At 43.8% G+C, this 14,333-nt stretch overlaps 1 long non-coding RNA gene across 3 annotated transcripts in view; it reads left to right on the top strand.

Annotated features, from left to right (window-relative positions):
- LOC135298149 (uncharacterized) overlaps positions 1 to 14,333 on the top strand; it is an 88,465-nt gene that overhangs the window by 30,081 nt on the left and 44,051 nt on the right. Inside the window, exon 1 of one of the 3 annotated variants that reach the window (XR_010360141.1) lies at positions 2,726 to 2,838. The exons of the other annotated variants lie outside the window; for them this stretch is intronic. This is a non-coding gene — a long non-coding RNA (uncharacterized LOC135298149). Of the gene's footprint in view, positions 1 to 2,725; positions 2,839 to 14,333 lie in introns of those variants that run through there. 3 annotated transcript variants of the gene reach the window in all.

Raw genomic sequence — 14,333 nt, 5'->3', positions numbered from 1 at the left:
CTGTGGGCAGCAGAAGTGTAAAGGAGCAGCACATGGTGGTGTTCAGACAGGAACTGGCAACAACAAAATGCAGGGGAATTCAGAATTAGGTGTCTGCAGCTCTGATTTTAACTCTCCCTAGAAGGTGTTGCTACAGGGGCTGGAACCTGCTGCCTGAATGAGAGGGTAGGAAGATTTGCCCACTGTTGTGTGAACAGAAAATAGGTAAGAATTGAGAGAAAGAACGACAAGGAAGAGAAAAGCTGAATACTTCTCTTTTTTTTTTTTTTTTTTTTTTTTTTTTTTTTTTTTTTTTTTTTTACACATTTGACCCTTCAGATGTCTTTGTGTCGCTCTGATTGTCTTGTGTGATTGTTAGGTGTGTTTTTATGAGAAAAGCTTGCAACATTGCCTCAAATAGCCTAAAAAAAGGCTGGTAAAAACTTGCCATTGTCCAGTTAAACGACAAAAAAGCCCAGATGGCTGAAAAAAGATCTGTACTTACATAAAGATGAAGCCTTATTCTCCAAAATCAAGGTCTGTTCGCAAAAAACCCAAGAGTTTTTGGAAGTCAGTGTGTTACTCCACATTTTGAGGACAGATAATTTCACTATTGGTCCTTTCAGGAAACGTGCTGGAGGTAGGTATTCTGTTCTCCTCTTTCTCATAGTGGTTTCTGTCATCTCCATCAGTGCTACTGACACAGGCTGAGAACCAAGGCCTCTCTGGCTTATCTACACAGCTTTGGTCAGGCAAGATTTGTGGAGACCAATGGCTCTTGGAACTTGCTAGACAAGGTACTGAAAAAGTGTTAGAAAAGACACTTTGGAGATGGCTCCCTGCCAGCACTGCATTGCTTTTACAGACATGTGGGTGCTCCAGGGGCCTTACACCTCACACCCATGTCAGCAGAAAGGACAGCTAGCCATGTGTCCAATGTACCTGCTGCCTCTGGTTCCACCTGGGCTCTATCTCCATGTGTGTGGCCTCTGGTAATGAGGAAATCTTGTTCCTTGTTCCTTTTTGTAGGCATGTGCATTGCCTCTCTTAGGACCACAGCCTGGCAAAAGCCCTCCAGAAAATGGAGATGAATGGAGGCATGTCCCACTTGTGGTGCTGAAATGACATCCTAGTGTCACACCACACTTTTCTGATTTTTTTTCTGGAGTGGTTGCAGATGCTGAAAAACAATGAGATGCTCTCTTTGGGGAGCTGCCTACAGGATTCCCACAAAGCAACCACAGGGAAGTGTAGTGGGAGGCAGAATGGCAGGCAATGAACCTGCACACAGTGCACCTGGACATAAACACTCAGTGTGTCCTCTGGTTAATTCAATAGAAACACTCCGTTAGGGGCTCACATGTGACCCACACCAAATCTAGAAGCACAGGTCTGGAATCAGTACTTGTGGATCCCCACTTTGGGAGACTGTGTAATATGGGTAGCCTGGGGACCCTGACAGCTCTGAGCAATTGCTGTGTGCTGGCTGTGCTCCCAGTAAAAGGATTAGTGACAACAAAATGACACTAGACTTAGTAATTAAATTAAGATCCTTTCATAGTTTTAGGCCAGGATTTTCAAAAGTGCTCAGCCTTGTCCTAGTTGTGCTCTCACCAAGGGTAGTGAGGAGTTGTACTGGCACTTTCAAGCAGAGCAAAAGCCTTCAGAGAACTTACCCTCATCCTGAAACCCTTCAGCAGATATCATGGGAAAATGCAGTGGATTTTGGATTCCAATGAAACTCCTGGAATATCTGCTGCTGCACAGGCTCTATCTGCTTCCCTACATGAAGCAAAGTCAGTTTTGGGGCACACATAGACAGGAGAAACCTTGGAAGCAGCAGAGGACTTGGTGTGCTCCTGAGATAGCTGCTGCTCCAGGAGAGAGACATAAGAGGGATGCTCCAATTTTATGATATGCTGCATACAAAGTGTTCTAAGGGTGTGTATGACATTAAAGATCTCTTCATGCCTGCATCCTGTCCCTCTTCCAGTTTGCTTAATCCTGTCCTGCCTTTTTGAAATGTCACCTGCCATCTCAGTCAATGCACAGGCCCTCCTCACTTCCTATCCTGAATTGTTCCAGAGCCTTGCTATCCCCTGGTAAAGTGACACTGCAGTTTGTACTAAAGATGTGGAGTACCTTCCTTCCCTGTCATTTCTTCCATGAGCAAAAGGTCAAAGCTATCACTTCTGTGACTGGGTAGGAGGGATAGTTGTGAGTTGAGTCATCCCACAGGCACGGGGTGTCCTATAGATCCACTATTGTCTTGGAAGAGCAGTGAAATCCGGGCCAGTAACCTCACCCCATGCAGCTTTCCAGTGCTGTTGATATTTGAGACAAATGATCAGTATTTCAGAAAAGAGGAGGTGATACCTACCCCCTCTGTTTATCAGGAAAGCTTGCATTAAAAAGCCAGAGGCGACTGGGAATTTTTCCTGAACTGGAAGCAGTTTTTTCAAAATTACCACTGAATTCTTCTCTACCCTGCCTGCCACGTCATGGCACTCCATTGAATTAATTGGTTTCCAGGGTCGAATCTGGCCTGGCAGCCTTCACACAAAGGCTATGGAGAAAACTGAGCTGCCCCCTTTTTTAAGACTCTCACAATACAGGATCTTGATGAAGTTAACAGCTGGCAAATGCAGAACGTGGAAAAGGAAATACTGCTTCAGGCAGCACTGTCATTGTAACCCTTGGAATTCAGGGCTGCGGGAGGCTCTTGCAGAGAGATGTTTTTTCAAGGACAGCAGCGCAACAAATGCGACAGTCAATAACAAAAGCACAGAGAGGAAAGCAAGACCCAGAGGAGAACAGGGAGGAATTGCCTTTCAAGCATGGCACTGAGTGGCCATACAGGTAATTTGGGAGGTTGTCTTTCCCTAAGTATTCAGCAAATCTCTGCGAATGGAAGGCACTGCAAAATTGTCATTTTGTAGTTTTGTATAATGCATCTGGTCAAAATCTGGAGGGCTTTAGTTTCCAGAGCCAAAAAGAGAACATAGGCCAATTTCTGATCCTTTTTATGTTCTGATAGAGATGTCCATGACACATACAACTAATCCTACTGGTTCAACCCCCTGACAATGAATGTCCTCATATTTTAGGTTGTATCAGCTAAATATGTAACTAAATATCTAAATAGCAAAACAAGGCTTATGTGGTTACATTTATTTTGGTACATTTGTCTCTCAGGCTTGCCCCTTCCCACAAGAAACTTTGAGGGCACTGACTAAAGTGTCCAAAGTTTACATAGGGTAGAGATCAATTACATTCCCATCATTTTAATGGAAAATTATGTTTGTTCAGAAGGCAGTGAGTGTCCTATGGCATACTTGCAATCAGTGCCTTTGGTGAAGAAGAAACTCCAGTGTGATTTCAATGACATCTGTGCAGTTCTGGCTGCTGCTGGGTGTGGGATTGAGCAGGGCTCTGTTGCCCCAGGTCTCTCAGTGGTTAGTGTACATGCAAAATTCTGCACAGGGGCTTGAGCTCAGGTGCATGAGTGTGGAGGGGGAATCAAAGCATTTTGGATGTGGGAGAGAGCAAAAAGAGGTTGAGGAGAGGTTGCTGCAATGGAAAAGTATGGCCACAAGGCCATACCTGTGGGAAACTGGATTATGTCACTGCTCAGAGTGGCTTGCTTTTTTTTCTATATAACACAACTCTCAAAAATGTTTCCTGTGCAGGGTGGTTTGTTTCCTAACATGTACATAACTCTTGATACCAAAGGGGAATTTGTGTAAGTGCCATAATCATTGCTCTTTGCAGTGTCATATTTAATCACAAAGACCTGATATAGATGGCAGATGTGTGGAATGAATGGGACACCATTTCAGCTCACTGGTAATTTCAGTTGCTGTTACTTCACCTGTTCAAGTGCCCTTTTGTTGTACAGTTTAATTCTGATTTTGAAGATGCTTCCCATCTATAATACATCAATTTCAGTAAAAATCCCTGTATTAAACCAGGGACTCAGGCTCAGTATTTAGACCATTCACTTTAAATTCATCTCAGTAGAAACCATGTATAAATTCCACTGAGTGTGTGGACTCTTGCCTTGGGTCTGTGGTTGGTGCCTACACAAAAAGTAGGCAGGAGGCCTTAACTTTCTGAGTAAGGAGCATTTTGTGTTCACCATAGGTAGATGTAAATAACAGATTGTGGCAGGCAGAAGTCAGAATCAGATCTGATACCTTTACTAAATGCATGATTGCTGTTTTATAGGAGGCATCACACAACACTATACCAAGAACAAGAAACGTTCATTGAGCATCCAGAACCTTAGATGAGTTATTTTTTGGAACTCAGTCACCAAGATATATGCTGCTGTCTTGAGTAAGGGCACATAGGTATTCCTAGAAGTGCTTTGGGATCATTAGTCTCAGTAGGATATGTGCGTACCTGAGTTAAGTGCAAGACCAGCTTGGAGGTCTTGGTAGGCAGGTACTTGAGAAGTCAGGGCCCACTAGGACTCTGCTGCTTCTTGAAAACTGCAAAGAGATTGGACTTGGAAGCTTAAAGACAGGATATTTCAGTTGCTCTCGCTGCAAAATCTACATATGAATACTCATTTCTTGCCGGAAAAGGGAGAACTGAGATGGATTTTGGATGTGCCACTGTCACGTAACACAGTGGGACTTAGAGGAAAGCTAGTTAGTCCATGTGCACAGCAGGGTGCAGTACAGCAGCCACGGTCCTGTGAGCAGTGTGCCCCAGAGGTCTCCCAGTTTGTTACACCTTGCTTTGCTATAGGACTGTTTTGGTCCTGGCACAGGTCTGCACTGGTGTAGCCATACCTCCTTCTTGGGGACGTGGTGTCACCTTCCTGAGAGCAGGAGAGGGAGGGCAGGATAAAGGCAGCTCTTCGAGCCCTTAAGCTATTGCTGTTGGCTGTGGATCACTCCACTTGTCTGAGAGACAGCAAAAGTAGTGCATACAGCACTTAACTGCCTTAAACATGGCTCATGTTGAGTGCTCTGCTGTGCATCCCAGTAGCATGAGATTTGCCAGGTAGCCTGCAATTGTATAAAATTTAGTTTTTTGTAGAAACAAGATAGAAATGGGTAATTACTCACAGAAGGTGGTCATAATTGCCTTCACTAACAAGTAAGGGCAAAAACAGTTGCCTTTAGCCCTAAAAGGACAAAGCAAAGAGCACTTGGCAGGAGGAATTTCCCATAAAGAAGAGATGTTTGGTATTTGACAGGGTAATTGACTGTTTAGGGGAACAGGCTGACATGAAAATACACTTTCTTTTGTGTGGCTCAGGAAGACCAATCTTTGTGAACAGCCTAAGACTCAGGATGGAGGACTGTCAGGAACTGGACAAATAATGTGGTGTAGACAAAATTCTCATTAGGATTTTGGGTGCCACAGCTTCCCAAGAGGATGTGATGTCCACCTAGAGTTGCCTGGAAAATGTTCAGGGGACAGGACACATGGCTTTTTAAGTATTTTTAATTACTGAAGTTGCTTTGTGTAATGTTGCCTCCCAGCCTGCCTCCATTGTATTGTGTCCCATCCAAGAGTCTGTTGTGAGTGGCTTAGTGCGGCTGAGCAACGGGACATTCTGTGTCCTTTCCTTCACATGATCTCTAAAGGGCCTTGCAATTCATTGTGCAGCCACCCTTGCTGCTGGTAGAGCTCAGGGTGAGAGAAGAACATGGCACAGGAGAAAGGGACTTTTGCTGGCAGGACAGACACGGAGGAGACCTCCCTCAGGCCACCAAGGGAATGGTGGAGCTGGCCTCTTCAGGACACATCTGTTCCCTTCAGGCAAGAAAGAAAGTTTTGAAATGGGGGGCTTTTAAATCATGGTCGTGCCCCCTCCCTGCTTCCCCATCTCTCTCAGTGCCCTTTCATCTCATATCCTGTGGATTAAGGATACAGCACTTACATAAAACACTCCAAATTTGTCTCTTTGCAGCAGGTCTTTCAGATGTTGCCTCACCTCACAGCTCAGCCAGCTCAGGGTACTTACATAAAGGATCTGCTAGCCATGGAGAGAGGTTATTTCTTCCCATCCTGTTTTCATTTTGAATTTTGCGTGGAGAAATGTCAACGCATTAATTGTCACAAAGTTAATGGCTTGCATTTACAGGCCACGGGCTTAAATTTCTGGGAATGAGATTTACTGCAGACTATCACATGAGGATACTGTGACAATCTAGTTGAGGTTTAAGAAGAGCAATCCTATTAGCTTGAATTGCCGATAGGGATCAAAGCTCTCTTTCCTCTTACACAAATGCCTTGGAAGCAAACTGATCATCGTCCAGGTCTATCAGACCATGAAACTAGATTAGCAAACTGGGGTCTCTGTGACCAAATGGCAGAGCAGCTGAGGCTGCTATACATAGAGGAAGAGAGAGAATTGGGGAGATTATGCAAATACGTGGCAAATAACGCAATTTATAGGATATAATTAAATAAAAGTGAAGGTACAACGGCACTACCAGCTGAGTACAAAGTCGCTTTCATTGTAGCAAAGGACACATTCAATGTCATGGCCAAGAGAATCACCTCAGGGATGAACAGCAACCAAAATTTATCTTCATAACTACAAGCTTGTTTAAAGTGCTGGGACACCTTTTTGTGGTGCATACCAAGAAAAGTGTAGACCCTTTTTGGCCAGGTATGTGCCATATACACTTTGAAACAGCTGGCCTTTTACTAGAGTTCAGGAAATAAACTGGAGAGCTGGAGAGAGGAGAAAGAATGGTGATTGATGGTGATATGGTTGGTACTGGCCACATCACTAATACGACTCTAGTGGTCTGAGTCATTGTTAGGGCTATGGGAACAGAGCTTTCTGGTGCTGTGCAAGCAAAAACCGCACAGGTTCTATGCCAACAATATTCTTGTTTAGTCCCACACACCTTGGAGGATGTTCAAGCTGATAGCTGGCTGTGGCTTATGTAAAAAAAAAGATTACTTGCATCTCCTTGGAGTGTGACAGGTATTTGGCATTCAGCTTTCCTGCCCCTAACTTAAAACTGATTTACAAAAAATCCTAATACAGAATTTAGTCCTATGGCAAATTAAATGTATCATAAGGAGCCAAAGCTCTGTGTCTCCTCTCGAGGGAAAAGTCTGGGGCAAATTGTCTTGCTGGCCCCCCCACCTCCTGAGATTGGGTCATAAGTTTTTCAAAGACCTATCAGGCTTCAGTAGTCAGCTAGCACCACTTTGTCCCTCTGTGGATCAGACTAGGTCTGGAAGTGGGGATTAGCTAATAAAGTAATGCCATTTTTTGGCTAACTGTCCACACTCACAGGTAGTGTTTGGGTATCAATGTATTATTAGCCAAGTGATGTGCATTTAATTTGTTGGGTACATGCTCTGACATTAAAACCAACCATGAACAGCTTGTGTTGATAAGTAGGATAGTCCTGGTAAATACCAGCAGAGTATTCTCCAGATGTCTGTACTTCACTCTGCAAGGCAAAAGTTTGCCCTGTGCTGCTCATTATTCCTCCTTGCAAACTTACCCCAGACTACTGATTTTGATAAATACTTTAGCTTTTCTTATTCTTTCAAGTGCACTGTCTTTGCATTGAAACATACAGAACGTGCTTTAAAATGGGTGAAAAGCCTTCAACAGTTTTGGTCCCTTGAATCAGCCTAGCAGTATGATTGACAGATCACAGGCATTTCTCCTTGGCAAGACAGTTTGCTTACTTGATAATTCACCAGAGCTGGAATTTCCTTCCCTCATGGGTCTTGCCCACAGCCCAACCTTGCAGCCACAGCATGTGCTGTTAGCAAAGGGAACTTTGCTCCTCATTTTGAGTCTGCCTTTTGATGTTTCTTACTCTGAGCCAAGAATATGAACTCTTTGGTACACACAGAAATGGGGGAGGTACTCCCAGGAAACTATATGTAAAAGTTGGCGGCCAAGACAACCATGTGTAGAATCATAGTGAATATCTTATTGATTACATCTTATATGACAAGTCCCCAAATAGTGCTACTACAATTTTCCAGTACAGTAGTTGTTAGACTGTTTGTCTTTTCCCTTTCATGTTTTGATTTGCTTCTGATCTAATTGTGACTGGAAGCAAGCCTTATTCACAGCTCTGGCAGCAATTCCTGCCCACAAGCTTTCGGAAGTTCACTCTGTAATCTCAATATGGATTTGCTATTGATGGTCTTGCCTTGAAATTAATCTGAACTGGAACCCAAAATTTGAACGCCACATTACTACATTAAGACCAGGTTTTGATTTTAATGCTAATATAAATCTGTATTTCTGGACTTGAGAAGAAAAAAAAGCAGAAGTAGTAAATAGTATCTGAAAAAAGCAGGAACAATAACAACATCAATAAAAGCAATAAAACCAATCATATCCACACATTAGAGGTCCTACACTCGTAAAGAATGCATTTATGAGTGCTTTTAGGAGTGCTTCATCTAAAATTGTTGCACATACACTTTTGATGTGCAACACAGCAACAGCAGGATTCCAGTGGAATCTTTGGGGGAAAAGCAAAAAATAACATCAAATAGTGTCACAATTGAAACAGAGGGGAACATTCAAGCAACGTATAATTAACCCAGCTGGAATTTGGTCAGGATATCCAGGTTAACACCTCATTCAGTTAGTTGGCTGTGTAGTAAATTGTTGAATATCGTTGTTTAAAAGTCAAATAATTTACTGAGCTCTTTTCATGTGTGGAATATACAAGAAGGTCAACTGCCTTTTTAACATCTGGTAGCAGAACCCTGGTGATTTACCTGCACTCTGGTGATTGTAGATAGCCAAATGATGGATGACTTTGCTAGAAAGCTCACTCTGTTAACTCCTACAAGCCCACAAGGAGCCTGATAACTCTGCTTTGTGGAAACATTAAAGGCTTTGTCTGTAGCTTGTGTAGATTGACAAAGTACCATAGATGTCAGTGGGACTCTGCTGATTTATATGTGCTTTAGACATATCTCTAAACCAGAAGGCCATTCATTAGTTGTTCTTGCTTGAAGGGAAAAAAAAAAAAAAAAAGGGAATATAATAAAAATAGAAAGTACCTTAATTAATTACTTACTTATTAGAAAACATTTTACTTGGATTTTCAAATTATCGTTCAAACCAAATCTAGGATTTGGACATAGCCTGGATGAAGAGAAGACTGGATGAGATGATGCCACGCTTACTTTAATTGCTTTGCTGCCTGACACTGGTGTCTGTAGGAAAGCAAAAAGGAAAATTACAGAAACAACAAGCAGAGCAGTAGATGGTCTTGAGAATCAGAAAACTGATTAGGGACTACATTTTCCTTCAGCCCGATGAACCATGCATGAGGGAAAGACTGCCTACATCTCCTTATCCCTTTTTTGTTTCCTACGTCTCATGTCAGTTTAAATACAGCCTAACCACACCAGTTGTTCTGATCCTGTAGAGCTGACCTTCCTCTCTCATAGACGTCTCTATTTAATCAGCATATCTGTACTCTGAGAGATTCTGAGTGCATTGCATTGACTGACAAACACTAGTTTTTCAGTCTTGCTGGCAAGCCAAAGCTATTATGGTTAGGGAAAGGGAAGGTGAGTTCACTCTGTTTTCTGCCTTATCAGCAAAACTGTCAGTCTGCAGTCACAGCGTGGCAGCTGATGGAAACTGAAGACAGGAAGCATATGCCATTGTCTAATTCACCATCCATAGGCTGAACCTGTAGGAGCGGCAGTTAGAAAATTCATCTTATGGCTTAAAACATTTGCTTCAGTTTCACGCCAGGCTTTAGTAAGCACAGCACTCAACTGTAGTTCTCTGCTGAGGCTGACTTGGAGGCAGTGAGGAGGGATGAGGGTCCAACAGATCAAGGGCAATAGTTTTACTGCACAATCCCCCTGGATTACTCTTGTTTTCCACATATCTCAGGATGACCAGAGGATGCTCAGCCTCCACTGATTTACTGTCTTGGCAGATATCAAGCAGAGCACAAGCTATGCTGTATGTTGCAAGGAAGCTAACAGTGGATGAATGAGGGCAATGTTTGCAGTCAGGACTTTCCTTTACAAACACTGAATCATGCTGTTGTGAAACCAGGACCGAGTGATGAATGACTCACTGTTGGCAGCACACACTGCCCTATCAGTAGGCTCTGTTCAGGGGATCTGGGGGCTGCTGTTTGATATCATCTCTGAGCTCCCAGCTCCCAGCATGCTAATGAGTAATGCACACTGTGGCCTGTATTGATCTGTGATTTGGTTATTCACGAGGCTCTGCACAAAAACACCCGCGTTGCTGGAAGTCCTGTTATTCTCCAACACAAAGATGTTGCTTTGGGGATGTTTAAAAACATCTCTCTTATTTGACTGTGATGTTTTCAGCTTGAATCTATTTTTTTTTTCAGCATGAATGCTTTGTAGCAATAAACTGCAAAACTTCATTAGTAAGGGACAGAAGAAACATGCTTAGATGCTTCAAAGAAATGAGAGTGAGATAGAAATCCTTGGGCCAGTGGTTCAAAGTCAGTGCCTGCTGGCTATGAGGTAGGGGAACATGCCCTGTTTGGGTGCAGGTGATTATACTGTATGACCCAATGCCGAGGCTGGAGTGGACCTGCCTGTTGGTAGTGCTGGAAATGGGTTCATTGCCAGGCTCAAAAAAGAGAGGAAAAATGTTCTTTTCAGTGAAAGGGCATCAAGCTGCTTTCTGTTTCTAAGCTACGGCACTGACTAACTTCTCAAAGACTCCCTTCAGGATGAGAGGAAAGGGTCTGCATCTTGAGAGAGACAGGGTTGAGAACGGTGTTACAGGAGGTCTCCATACCTAACCTGAGATGATAAACCAGCACTGCATCCACTTTTTACTGAGACTCAGCACAAGGGCTGAAGTTCCAGGAAGTTTACAGGGTGATGTGTCCTCTCAAAGTGAAAGAAGGTGTTTGCAGATGAAGAGTGAAGCATAGGGAGGCTTGGCCTGCCTCTGCCAGCTGCCTGGGATCAAACAGGAGACTTCAGTCACCAGCTGCTGCTGCTGGGTCTGTAAGTACCAGATCCCAAGCTCACTGCAAGGCTCCCACTAACTTAGGCAGACTACAAATCAGACTGTGAATTAGCACCATATTCTCTCAAACAGACTGAATGGAATTTGAAAGATGGGAGATAAGAGCTCTTCCTGGGACAGGGCAGGAACAGATGGCCTGGTTTCCTTCACAGCAAAGTTCTGTGCTTATAAAAGGTTCAGTATTTGCACCAAGGATGGGCAAAGCAAACACACAGGAGTACCTTTATTCAATGACAGGGGTTAAAGTATCGTTGCAGACCAAGTTCTAGAGATGTGACAATCCTGTCATTTCCATTAAATAGCTGCAAGTTGGTTTAAGAGGGACAAGCTTTACTTTTCAACAAATAATGTAGCTTAATTAATCAAAGAGAAGACATCCATATTCAAGCTCTGAAGCTGCTTTTCTCTGACATCAGTGCCCTCCCTGTGAGTCTGTGTCATGTGGTAGTATAAGTATGGGCTAAACTACACTTAAGACTGAGTAAACAATATGATTTCAAAAGCAATTGGGAAAAAGAGCATGGAAATTGAAAAAAGTCCAAAAATATTTTCTGAATCTTCACCCCAATCACACTCTGGGAGGAACTTGACATTGCCATAAATAAAAATGCATGCTAAAAACCTTTCCATAGTTTCTGCAGAGCATTCTCACGAGGCCCAAGATGCCTGTTGATAGCCAAGAATGTATTACAGTGAAGGATCACAGGTTCTGGAAAATCCTATCAAATTTTATGGAAAATGATAACATTCCTGCCAGCTTAATGAACCATCACTTCAAGGCTCTTAGGAATGGTACATCTACTACTGAAATATATGGATGGTGCATGCAACCTTGCAGGAGAGATAAAACCCTGCAGCAGTCCTGTGGTGTTAGCCAAGCTAAACTATGCTTCATCTCTGACAACCACACACAAATACTCACTCCTGACATGTTCCTATAAATATTCTGAGCCTCTACAGAAACCTACTGGCTTCAGCCCCAGCCTGCTCTGTAGGGTTTTCCTGAAAGGCTTTATGGCTTTACTAATAAGGTAAACCCCAGATTAACCCCCATTCTCATATTTTTCCTTTAGAAAGCCCCCACAGTCAGCTTGGGAAAGCAGGGAGCAAAAGAATGGCTATCTCAAACCTCCCTACTGCACAGAGGTCTCTGCCCAAACCATGGGCTTGTTTGTTTTCCTCAGGAACGTGAAGGCTCTGGGAAGGGGAACTTTGGCACAGAGCTGCTTTGGGAAGAGGTGAATGTGGCTGTGAAGCCAGGCAGCTCAGGAGGGGAATCGTGGCGCGGCCGCAGGACCAGACAAAGGCAGACGCCTGAGCAAGCACAGTGTGTGGCCCTGGAAGAGCCCAGGGAGAGGGGACTTTTGGGTGGGGGGCTTGGCCAAAACAGCAGGGGAAGCTGGGAACAGAGGAACCCTCTCCTGTGACTTGACTCCTGCTGTGTAACACAGGACTTTGTTTCTCCTTTGTAAATAAACAAAGCTGCTTGCAAGAAACTGCCTAAGCCCTGCACTGACTTTTCATCCTGACTGGAACAACCTACAAGACTGGGGATTTTAGACAACCTCATGGGTGGAAAAGAGCATCAGGGTTTTGTGTAGACGGACAACCCAGCAAACCATTAAAGACATGTATTTAAGGGATGTGTGGCAAAAGTGAACAGAAGACACAGATGGCGGGGGGCAGGGGGGAGGTAATATTTAGTAGAATTAATGAGATCCTCTTCCTTCTTGAAGAAATTATATCTGATGTAAATAAATTCAAATAGAATTTTTTCCCAGTTTCAGTTCCTGACTGTAAGTACAGGCAAATTCTTCTGCTGCCTCTTTTTTTTTTTTTTTTTTTTTTTTTTTTTGTGTGTGTGTGTGCATGCACCAAATTAATCAGGAAGTATTTGTGTTTCTTTAAGTAGCTAGGAGGTGGGTTACCACTGGCTTTCTTAATCCAGGTACCTTGTTATCTTAATTAAAAACCAAAATCAGCTTTGATCTCCCTACAACTTCATTGCATAACCAACTTCATTTACTATTGTTTAAGCTCAGTTTGCTTTCCATGGTGAAAAGAATTCGTATTTCACACAGAGCAGGAAGTCCTACTTAAATGTTTCCTGGTTTTGATCTCCTTAAAGGGAATTAAATTCTGTTCCTGGTTTAAAAAAATGCATGGCAAACAGATTACCAAGTGACCAGATTTGCCAAACCATGAGCCAACAGGGCAGCAGGCTGGACACATGGAGGGTGAAGTTCCTCCATTTTCTTGCTTTAAATGTAAAAAGGACTGTTGAGATGGTTCCAATCTGGTTTTTGACCCCCTTTTGCAGATTTGTGCTGCCTTTCTAGACTGGCTTCTCACATCAGTTCAACTGGACCTTTTCACCTTCTCACCCTGTTCCCTTGCGCAGGGAGCACAGGCAGGGTTAGTGACAACTGCTCTGGACACCAGGGCTTCCCAGGGTGTGGGAAACCTCAACCACCCCTTCCTTCTTCCTGACAAAGTCATTCTCAGGGGACTCTTTTGACTCCTTTGGTTGCACTGAAGCTGTTGGGAACTACCAAGCTGGAGTAGCCCAAGAGCTGTTGTCGGTTTTTGCATCCCCAGCTTTTCTCTGGTGTGTACCCTGCCTGCCCTGAGCCTCCTCAGAGCTGGCATGCCTGGGAGCTGTGCTGCAGAGCTCTGGTCTGGCCAGAAAGGATGTCCCATCCCTTGCTGTCCTCCTGCATGTGCAGAGCACCAGGCTCTGTTGGCTACCATGCCTTGGTGGCACAGCCAGGTTCCTGACAAAATCTGTGTAAGACGATCTGCTGCTTTCTGCAGGAGTCTGAAGGGAGCAAGTGACTTTGCCCCTGATGACACAGGGAAGAGCTTTCTAGGTTGCTGTGTGGTATTTTAGATCATTTAAGAACATTGATCTTTGCCCTGCTCTCCAAACATGCTCCAGACTGCATCCCAGAGCTTATGTTTCATTTTGCATGGGATCTGGGGAGATTTACTCGTTGCCAGGTAGCCACACTCACAGTATGGCAAAGCCCAGTAAAGCAAATGGGACTGACATATTCTCTCACTATGCATACTATATAAAGCCAAGCACTCAGCTGCCTGTTTTGGACAGCAGAGGGGATCGAATTGCTTTCATTCTCTTCCCTCTTTGCCCTGAGGCAGGTAAGAATCAGCTTTTGTGACTGGGAGATGCCTCTGGTTTCCTGCTGCTCCCTGGCAAGAGCTTTTGGCATTTGTGGGGGTGACCCAGGAAACGCTGGTGCAGGGGGAAGGGAAACTGAACTCTCACGGTCTGAAGCGTTCTTGCTTCTCATCTTACCACTCAAAGGAAGCAGGAAAGAAAATGTTGACA

Source organism: Passer domesticus, chromosome 3, assembly GCF_036417665.1.
Source record: "Passer domesticus isolate bPasDom1 chromosome 3, bPasDom1.hap1, whole genome shotgun sequence".
Taxonomy (NCBI): Eukaryota; Metazoa; Chordata; class Aves; order Passeriformes; family Passeridae; genus Passer; species Passer domesticus.
The sequence above is the reverse complement of the archived record's forward strand: the minus strand, read 5'-3'. Positions and strand labels throughout refer to the sequence as shown.